The 11,225-nt window shown below is 37.3% G+C and overlaps 1 protein-coding gene across 1 annotated transcript in view; it reads right to left on the reverse strand.

Annotated features, from left to right (window-relative positions):
* The window catches only part of LOC131796209 (collectin-12), a 91,208-nt gene that overhangs the window by 51,209 nt on the left and 28,774 nt on the right, over window positions 1-11,225 (reverse strand). The window lies entirely within an intron of this gene.

The raw sequence follows: 11,225 nt of genomic DNA on the forward strand, positions 1-11,225 counted from the left end.
TAATATGATTCATTATTTAAATTATTTAGTTTTCAATGCTCATACAGCCGCGCCATAGGTTTCTAAGCGAAGCTTTGCTATCATCTGAAGCCTCTGAATGCTTTTTTTTTTACATAGGATCAACTTTAGGAATGGCCTTGGCATTCTAAAAGTAAAAATTGGTTCTTTATAAAAATATCACATAATGAAAAGAGGAGTTGTTCAGATCATAAAATGTGTTGTTGATTCCTTTATCACAGCTTTTCTTCCGTTTGCTTGAAATGAAGTTAACAAGGAAGTATGAGAAACTCGTGAAAACTTAAGAACCCTTTTTTTTTTCGTTAGTCAGCTCATGTTATCTTCGCTGTCTTGTCTTCATTGATAACTGAAAATCGATATCTTTGCCACCATATTAGCAGCTGTCACCATTTCTATAACAAGTGCTTTTCCTGATCCCCTCTATGTTTTCCTTGTCATAATTCTTATTGTCATTTTCATAATAAAATTTTCAAAATCACTATCCGCCATCATCTCAAACTTGAACCTAATGCGTTCACACATTACAAAAGTAAAAGGGCTCATCTGCAAGCTTACCAGTATAAGAGAATTTTCAGTGTTCATCTTGAAATTATTAAAGCTTTCCTTTGTTTCGTTAGACTGCCAATTGACTGCAGTAATGGTTGGCTAAGGCTGTTGACCCAACGAAAATAATGAATTCAAGCATGATTAATATTGAAAAATCCTGTACCTGTAAGAAATTCTGCAACTTTACTAGATGTCTGGGGTACTAAAAGGTATATAACACACAATGCTTATGCTTTTTTATAGCATAAAAAGACAAAAAAGAATTTTAAAGTCTCTTTTTTTCATTTATGTACTGTTAAGCTTCATGCTATCTTCCTGTATTTGGACGCTCTCTTCACAATAAACAGCACACAAACCGTTTGACACCGAAGACTGTGTTTTGTTGTTGTAGTTGTTCTCATATTTATCTGTTTGTTCCGATTATGTGAAGGTCATGAAATCTCTGCCTAAAAACATCAGCGAATTCAAGGAACCTGGGCCCTGATTATCTAAAGTAAGATACAACAAACAAATTATCTTTGCTTGGTACATAGCACTATTTTAAGTCCACACTATTGAGGTCCTATATACTTATCAAGTTTATCAGTAAACATAACTTAAGCGACTTTTTTATATTTTTGCTCTGTACATGTCTTTCTAAGTTGCATACCTGGCCTGCAAAACTTGTATTAAGCTCTTCAATTTTGTTTTGTAAGTTGCCAGTGGAAGATTTTAGATCTTCATCGGTAGAGTTCAAACGTGCTTCCATGGACGACAGGTGACCCTGAAACTAAAGAGAACATTTTCTAAGTAATTTTAATCATAGCAGTTTTTATCAACACTGATAGGTCCCATAAATCTATTGGGAGAATTTGTAAATAATCGCTCAGTACTGCAGTCGTTTACTTCTTCGTTACAGACTTGCGAATTGAAATTTCAAAAATAATCCAAATATCAGCATTTCTTCTTTCGAAAATATTGAAAGTACCATTACGAATTGTATTATGTAACCTCAAATGCTATTATCTTAAAATTCCTTTGAATGAAAAATCCCGAAAATTGTTGTTCAAAAAAAAAAGATCGGCTCAAAGATTGGGGGGGGGAGGGGGTGGAATGTTCTAAAACTTTTTAACTAACCCTTTCCACAACCAGCGATGGAGAATGTATGTCCAAGAGAAGACGAAATCAGAACCAAAAAAATCTTCTTTAATACTTCTAGTCAACGACCGTGGCAGTCAATTATTCGGCGTTTTCAGTTAATTTACATTCGTATAAATGGTTCAAGGTTGCTTGTAAAACTACTTCTGTAAAAACGGCGATAAACTTTAACCTTAACCGGTACCTCCAGTATACTGTTGATCTGTGTATCATTCAGGCTATCTAGGTTACTCTGTGTTGTGGCCAGGATCGATGATAGCTGAACTGTTGCTGAGTCCAAATTGTCTATCTGTGAGATAAGAGCGAGGGTAGAAACAAAAGTGAGTCTACGTGAACAGAGTAAAATAGGGGAGCGAGCTGGGCTAAAAAGCCGGATTGATAATGAGGGGGGAATTAGAAGAAAACTAAAGAGGGTTAGCCTCTCGGTGGAATCACATAAATTTATCTGGAAACCACCAAATCCTCTGACCTCATATCACCCCACTCCCCCCCCTCCCCCTCCTCCCAAGGTGAAAAATGATGACCGCTCCGTAGATATCAGTATCTTGACAAGTATAAGAAACGTGTATAATCTGTAAACTTATAGAAAAACACAACAATAAACCTGAACTCAACTTAAATAAAAGCAAACGAAACCTGAACTGACGCAGAACTAAACGATAACTGAAGAAAGAATTTGTATCATCAAAAGGCGGGGGCAGATTATTAAAAATGGCATACGGTCAATTCACCTCTCAGGCTTTAGACGTGTAGTGTCACGTGACTTTTGATGTAAACAGACCGCGAAAGTTCAGACATGGAGTAAACAACCCACTACCCGAGTGCGAACTTCGGCTTCGGCGATTTTGTTGTTAAACTTTCCAAAGTCGTGAAGCGTTTCTATGCATTTTTTTGCGAGTTGATATTGCGCTACCGCTAAAGTAGATGCGAAGAATTAAACAGGAAGCGTTCCGGCACGGAATAATCAAACTAGCTCTGCGTGCGTACAGTGATGTATCTTATCAGGTATTTTCAGGGCGTTAAGCGCGTAGATTTTCAAATAAAACCACGTCTGATGGAAAAGTAAAAGGTAAATTATCGTCCACAAAAAACTCACCACCACTTGTGAGTCAAATCGCCAGCCTAAGCGTTAAAAGAGGCCTGTGATATGAGACATAACGAATGAAATCTAAATTGTAGTAGTATATTGTAGTACATTATGGAATGTTAACCGTTAAATGAAATAATATGTTGATATCACGAAGATTTTGATCAGTTTGCGTAAAGCGAAACCAGAGTGATTTCCGCCGAGTAATATTAGCCAAGTGATTTTTGCCTAGTGATATTAGCCAAGTGCTTTTCGCTGATGTTTATGAAATCGTATGAAACTTAGGTCGAATAAAGGCTAAACAGTAGCAGTAAACTGCGACAAAAGTGCGTAACAATAGCCAATTTTGACGGAAGAAAGCAATAAACACTTTGCGATGGTGATCTAAAAAGATTTCAGATTACTGTAGAACGTGCAAGAGTTTGTTACCGCAAATGTGGAACTATAGGAGTTTACAATAACAGTTACTGAGAACACCATCCGTGATCTATCACAGCACAGAAGTTGATTTTTTGCGTTCAAATATCTTCGTAAATGCTCCTCGGTACATTCTCGGAGGTTTTGCTTAAAATTATCGTTAGCATGTGTCAGAGTATGTCTTAGTTTTTTATTTTTTTCTTTTTTCTCTCACGGTAATGAAGCTGCTGGTAAGTTTCAGCTGCTGGATGTATTTGTAAAATAAAATATCAATTACATTCAAATAGTTTTGCTTGTAAAAAAGGGGTTTCTTTTAAACACGAAGGGGAATTAGGAGAGTTCGAGAAAGTTGTGCAAACGCCGAACACTTTTATGAAATATTTCTCTCCAATAAAATGTCATAAGTTAATTTACCTCTTGATTTATGTATATTTTCTTAATACATGCTCAGGAAGATGGCATTTCCAACTAGCCAGTCACATTGCAGATCGTACAACGCATAGACCAATCAAAATTCACTTAATAAAAAATTTGAAAGCCAAAATAAGGCAACCGATTGGCTGTGATATTGCTTTTAGACAAATAGAGAATATGGCACAGAGCTTGACGTACGTTTTCGTGAAAATTTTGCTATAAACATTATGCAGATTGTCTCGAAGGGGACTTTATCGTAGTAACTAAATGCACAAATTTCCTTGAAAATTTTCCCTTGGACTCAGGGGGGAAAAGATATCTCAACATGCAATCAAAATTTGGTAAAATTTTCTCCATTTCTAATAAATTTTATTTGTTCTTGAAACCACTTTGCGGCTATTTCGAAAGAACGACGTCACAACGGTTTTGCATGTGCATCTCAGTTCAACTCACCAGTTGACCAAAGATAGTGCGCGTACTATCTCCATTATCTATATGAAGTTTCTCCTTCCAAACACTCCTTATTTCAGCTGATGATAATGGCGGAAGTTACTCCAGAGCCTTGCTTACCTTCTGGTTATGACGATGAATTCGTAGAGCCAGTAAACGGAAGTTTGTAAAGTGGAATATGTCGGTGGCCGATGAAAGATCCGAGAATTACTCGTGGCCACCATTTTTGCCAAGGATGTATCGAGGAGCATTTACGAAGGTATTGCAATCTATGCCGTGATAGATCGCGGATGGTGTTCTTTGTAATTCTGATTGTAAACTCCTATAGTCCCACATTTTTATATTTTACAGATCATCATTGCAAAGCGTTGATAGCGAGGGAGTTCTAATTATTGCTTCCTTCCGCCATTGTATTTCCTTTGTTAAGCGCATTTTTATGTTTTCGGCAATCGAATTGGCTATTCTTACGCACTTTTTGTCGCAATTTATCACCACTTTTTAGCTTTTATTCGACGTAAGATTCACACGACTTCATAAAAATCGGCGGAAATCACTTGGCTAATATCACTCGGCAAAAATCACTCTGGTTTCGCTTTACACAAACTGATCATAATCTTTGTGATATCAACAATATATTTCATTTAACGGTTAACGTTCCATAATTGAGAAGCCATACTTAACTTCTTAGTCCCTTTCCCATTTTGCAATATACTACTACAATTTAGACTTCATTTGATGTAAGTTTCGGATGACAGGCTACTCTTAAGGTTTAAGCTAGCGATTTGACTCTCAAGTGATGGCGAGTTTTGTGGTGGGGAGTTTATTGTGGTGGCGAATTGACCAGATACCATTTTTACTATACCTGCACCCGCCTTTTGATGAAATGAATTTTCTGTTATTGTAGGCGCCAGTATTTCCCACTACACGTAATTGCCTTTGCACTTGTATTTCGCTTTTTGCTTAGCTAAGTTTTCGCGTCTTCGTAGTTTTTGTTCCATTTGTTTTTTTAATGTTTGCTTTCTTTGGTATGTTAAGTTTTATTTATATTTTGTTCAATTAATTTTTTTGTTATTTCTCGTTTAGTTCTGCGTCAGTTCAGGTTTTGTTTGCTTCTGTTTAATTAAGTTGAGTTCAGATTTATTTTGTCTGTTTAAGTCCCTTGGACTGGTTTTTTACCGCTTTGCTTCGCCTCGATCGCTTACGTGTAGCTTCTTTTTTGCGTCGTTACAATTATTATCACTTGACGAGCTTTGCCAACCTGAAAAAATTATGCAAATTAATCTAAGGCGGATTTGAGATCCGCCTAACAATTATTAGCTGTAAGAGAGTTACTTGGTAGTCACGTCACACAGTATTAACAGGCGGAAGAGTCCTAAATTTAAGTAGCACTCGTCAACGCGCAAGCCGCGCGGATCCTGCAACTATAATTAATTTCGTGTTCGAAGCCAAACACCTCTTTCACTTGCTAATTGAGTCCTCTCGCTTTACGTTGACAAGCCTATGGACCATTTTACGCTTTCTGGTGAGAATTTTTTTCTTGAGCGAAGCTTGTCATGTTTGATTCGATTTGCTTTGGAAGGTGCATGCAATAAGTGTTAGCTTGTGAGTATATTTTGGCTAAAATTATGGTAATATTTCTGATAGGTTTGAGGGAGATTTTCTCCTCTAGCTTATTAGTTGTAATGACTTGTTATTGAAAAGTTGTGCAACCAAAGATTATTCTTGGAAATTTCACTGCGTTAAGTTCCAACGATTCTTAGGCGTACAGAGAGGACAATCTTTAATTAAGCATAGCTTTGTATTCCTTTAGTTCCGTTTCGTTTGAGTTGTACCTTGATTATTGTTTATTGTTAGTTTTATCTTGCGCTCGTGTATTTTTCAGTTAATGCAACTGTTGTTCGCGGCCTTAGTAATTTCGTGTCACTTAAATTCGCCTTTTGTTTGTATTTTAGTTTGACATTATCAAACAGAAGTGGAATAACTCATATTGGATCCTACGTCCCTTGATTAATGTTCAACGACCCTCCAACCTTTGTGACGCCTAGAGTTTTAGTTACATTGCTGAAGCTGAATAAGAAGAACAAGTGAGCTGTAGTTCCTATTCATTGTTTCTGCCGTGAAATCGGGTAATTATTTTCACAGGGAATAAGTTAAAGTCAGAATGGCTTTTTCCCCTTAGACCGAAAAGCCGTGGGTTGAGAAAAGGTATTTATACATTTTTTTCTTTTATTTAAGAATTCAGTGATTGGTGCGACATGGAGGAAAACAATGTTTATTTTTAGGATTCTTAGCTTATTAATTTTTAAGCTGTACATACCTGAAATACGCTTTCGGGGAGTCTTTCCAAGTCCGTTCAATTTAGACATTTGTACCGTAAATTGCAGAACAGAAACAGAAAAAATTCAATGAGAAAAAGCCACATTAAATCCCCTTGTGTAAGATCATTGACTCTTTTTGAAGAAAACATTGTCGTGACAGTCCTTGCCAAACTAGTTCCGTTGTTTTTTTTCAAAAGTGTACTTGCATTTTTTTTTCTTATGCGCTCTCTAATTGACTGGTGTCAGTCTGTGACAGGTAGTTGTAAAAATAATGTTTCAAAGTTTGTTGGGAAGCCTTTTAAATTACCTTTATCGTTACGCAAATGAGCATAAGAATGCTCTGCATGCAAGAGTTTTTTTGGGGGGTGTGGATTACTTGAAACATTGTAAGTGATATCGACATTCTTACAAAAGGAAAGAGGAGTATTAACGTGGAAAAGAACGAAAATGTCGAATTAACTCACACACAGGTGTTTTGTGGTAGATTGTGTGTGTTGTGCGAATAACTGTAACCAAAAGTAAACTGTATTTGTGCCACGGATACCTGTTAGTACAAAATGCCGACTAGGTAAAAAATGTAGACGACAGACCGCAGAGTGGGTACAAAGTGCAGACTGACAATCTATAGAGTGTTTACGTCTGGTATGTGGTAACATGTCATCTTACAACTTACAAAGCGTCACGCAATCACTTTTCCGCGATCAGCTTTCACGATTATTTCCACTATTGTGGAACGTTCCTGGCCCACTTCTTAATGAAAGTCGATCGTAACGTAATTTGAAGCCTTCAGATAGTCTTCTCACTTTGCGCGCGAGTTGGTTGGTGTGATGTCTGTACAGATTTTACCAATGTAATAAAAGTAGACATGTATGTAGATTAAATGAGATGTCACTATTGAATATTTAACACGCGCAACATTCGAGAAACAATTGCCAGCTTTGCACGTGGTCCGTATTATTATCTTTTTAAGCGGTATGAGTTTATTTGTTGGCAAAAATGCGGACCGAGACCAAAACTGTTCCTTCGACTTGACTTATATTCGACGTTAGTAGATCGCATCATATAAACTTACCTCCGTAAATCATTCATTCCAGATAACAAAATCAAATAAACATGCTAATGATGGTATCTGAATTCGTCCTTGGCCAAGCACAAATGACTCCTCAAGATCATTTCCTCCAGCCATCGAAAACATATACAAAATCGACCATAGTTAATTTTAATCAGACATTCACACCTGATGACAAAGTATGTCACTTGAAGCGGTCAAGCCGTCAATCATTTTTCGCGGTAAAATCGGCCATGCATATCACAAATACGATTGCTCGCCAGCAAAATCATGAGGCCTTTGCAAAGGAAAAAGGTTTTTTATAGTTTCCTATTTATTTTGATGTTACTTTAGCCCAAAGAGTTTTAACATTACAAGAAATGCATTAATACTTCGTTGTTAACGAGTACTTGGCAGCAACATAAAGCAACAAGTGGCATCTTGTGTATTACTGTAGAACGGTGCGACAATGCAGTTTTCGGCAAAGAAATCATCGTAGGGCTTATAGAAGAATGCATACGAGAAGCGTTCACCTGTAAGCGTCGAAGTAAGAGTTGGAGTAGCGCTGTGGAGGCTAGCATCGGGGGACAGCTTCAAAAGCTACGGACTGCAATTTGGACCTGGGATGTCCACCGCTAGAACTATCTATGCCGAATTCGAACGTTCTCTTCTACAACTAAAAGACCAGTATATAATTAATAAGATTCCAATAACAAGATAAGAGTTAGAGGAACTTTTGGATGAGTTTGAAGAGTAATACGGGATTCCGCAAATTGTTGGCGCTATAGAAGGTCGTTACATCGAAATAAATGCTCCTCCAGATAACCACGAGGACTATTTCAATACAAAAAATTTTCAAAAAATTTATTCGTGTTAGCTTCGGGTATCTTGGAAGCACACACGATGCCAGGGTGTTAAGATTAAGTGGCCTTTTTCATTTAGGAGAAACGAACAACTTTAACATCATCAAAGAAAGTTGTCAGTGGAACAGAAATTCACCCTGTTATTATAGGAGACAGCGCGTATCCACTGTTGAAATGGCTTGTTAAACCTTATCCTAGTAGAGGGCATCTTACACCAGATGAACGTGGATTTAACGAAAAGCTTAGTGCTGCAAGATCTGTTGTTGAAAGGGTATTTGGCACGCTCAAGAGACGCTGGCGGTTACTATTAGAGGAAGTTGAGCAGCAAACCAGAACACTCAGTAAACTGTTCTTACTGCATGTGTTTCACATAACATTTGTGTCCATCACAGCGACTTGTACGATTGCAGCGATAGCGATTCAGATGACAGTGATTCTGACAACGATAATGAAGGACCATTGCGCGAGGGCGGCACAGAATTAAGGAAAGCACTAAAGAACTTTGTGTGGGATAACTTGTAATTATTTAATTCGAATTAGATATCAGTAAGTTATCCCGTACAAAGGTTGAAATTGCTTGTCTTTGTTCGAAGGGAAACGAAAACAAAAATTGGTTGATTTGTTTGCTGTTGAATTCGTTCATTTTTTTGGGTTTCTTTATTATGGCCAGGTCACAGCGGACCGTGTGTTTTACAACTTTTGTAATTAACGACTTTTAAAAATGGGCAAAAAGTGTAATAAACAGGAAATGTGTAAGCTTTAATGACCTATTACAAATTGAGTTTATCAAGCATCAAACATAAACGAATGAACAATCATAATATCAAATGGACAATCGTTGCCTGTTTTTTTAGCATGAAATTAATAAACGGCGGTAAAAATCAAATGCCAAATTCTCAGGGAAAGAAAGTGAACTGTAAATGAACAGATATTTGCTAGCTCTATTCCTTCATCAAATCCTTCATTAAATCTTTAAATCCGGACAACAGAGACGCTGATTTTCTTGGAACATTTTCATTGACTTTTCAAAACGTTTATTTTCTTAATGAAGACTTTTCTCCCACATTTCTTTGAATACATTTCAGTCATCTGTGGCATTAGCTTCGTCACTTTTCCACGTTTCTTCTTCCGTGATTCCTCACCACGCACATCACTGCGGCCGCGTTTCACACCAGCACTTGTTGAAGGTATGAAGGTACTTAGTATGAATGAAGAACTTTCAATTTCCATCTGGGCGGTGTCTACGCTGTCTCGGTTGCCCATAGTTTGATAAAAGATACTGTAATAAGGAGAGTTCTCCTTGATGTCATTCAGGCCCTCTTCACCAGTTTTGCGTGCTTTGAGCTTATGCTGCTTGAATTCGTATTTCAAATTTTGCTGTCTTTTCTTCACTTTTGGGAAAGTACGCTCATTTTCATCACAGCTGTCCTTGAATTCCTCGAAAATCTCATTCCAAATTGCTGTGCGTACTTTGTTGGAAGCTCCTTTCAGTCTTTCAAAACGAGAAGCTTAGGCGTAGAGCTCTTTTGTCTCCTCAACAGACCAGTCAGCTGCTTTGGTCTCTTATCTTATCTTATCTTATAAGCTCCTTGCAGTGACCAGAAACAACTTCCGGGATGGTGCAAAGATTACCCGTCCTTCGCCAACCTAAACCTAACTTGGCACGATGAACCGGACAGATAGCCATATCCGATAAATTCGCCGGCTTTTGAAACTTCCACATCTCGCCAAAATTAATTCTACCTCCGTTTCAATTCCGGAAAATTTCAACGACTTTTTGTGATTTTTGATATCCCTGTTACACCGCGTGAGAGGCGTGACGGAAGTTGAAGAACTTGTGCGTTCGTCTGCGCCGCAAATCCCACCAACAATATTCAAGAACGAGCAAGACATCGCTGTTCTATGAAGTTCCCCGACAATAAACTCTGGTTTTAGATGCAATGTTTCACAGATAAAGATAATTCGATTTATTTATTTAAAGAACGATGCAATTTTCGTGAGAACAGGTACTTCTGATTGGCTATCGACGGCATAACGCTTCTCATTCTTAATAAAATCAATTCTTATCGTTTCAGTTTGAATTGCTATTATGATATTTTCTTTTATTTTTACTTCAGCAAGTTAACTGGGAACCTGGCACATCGTTGAGTAAGATATTTTAAAATAAGACTTATTGTAAATTAACAGATGTAAATATCTGTTTGTTACTGTACTAATTGTAACGAAGTCGCTCGTGCGTGACACAGATTAGGGAGCGAGTCTGTGAGATTTAATTTCAGCTCGTGGCAATTTTGGTGTTTCATAGTTTGTTTTACCTGTGTAGACAATATTTAACATCAATATATATTTTTAAAGGGTTCAAACCGCTAAGAAAGTAAAACCCTCATGTTTTATGTACAAACTTTGGCCGAGGAGTTAATTTATTCAATAGTGCATTGTTATGTGGAGTTGTAGATTTCAAAGGCGCTCAATTGGAATTTTATCGAATTTTGATCGGCGTTCATGCAAAAGTGCTACTAGATCCTAAAGATTTAAAACCGTAGACCTAAAAATCAATGACTGAACTGTCTTTGATTATAATATCAGAAGATTTGAAGAACTACCGGTCAGCTTTTTTCGTCGCTGAGTTTGGATTATTTTACACCTTCCCGTAAATGAGAAAAGTGTGTCTTCTTAATCGGGTCTCGATTCGCTCACAAATAAGCAGAGATAAAAATAATTCCCATGGTTTGACTAAGGAAGAATCAATGTATTCAATTATACTTAAGAAAGATTTAGCTGAAAAGTGTAAAATTTCGAGTTTCCGCCAGGTGAAATCCGAGCTTCCGGTAGGGTGACCGTTTTTCGTGGTTTTCTGCCGTTATATGGAATATTTCAAAAAACTAACCTCATATCCTTCAGTTACTTACCTAGGCCTTCAAACTGAC

This window comes from Pocillopora verrucosa, chromosome 7, assembly GCF_036669915.1.
Source record: "Pocillopora verrucosa isolate sample1 chromosome 7, ASM3666991v2, whole genome shotgun sequence".
NCBI lineage: Eukaryota > Metazoa > Cnidaria > Anthozoa > Scleractinia > Pocilloporidae > Pocillopora > Pocillopora verrucosa.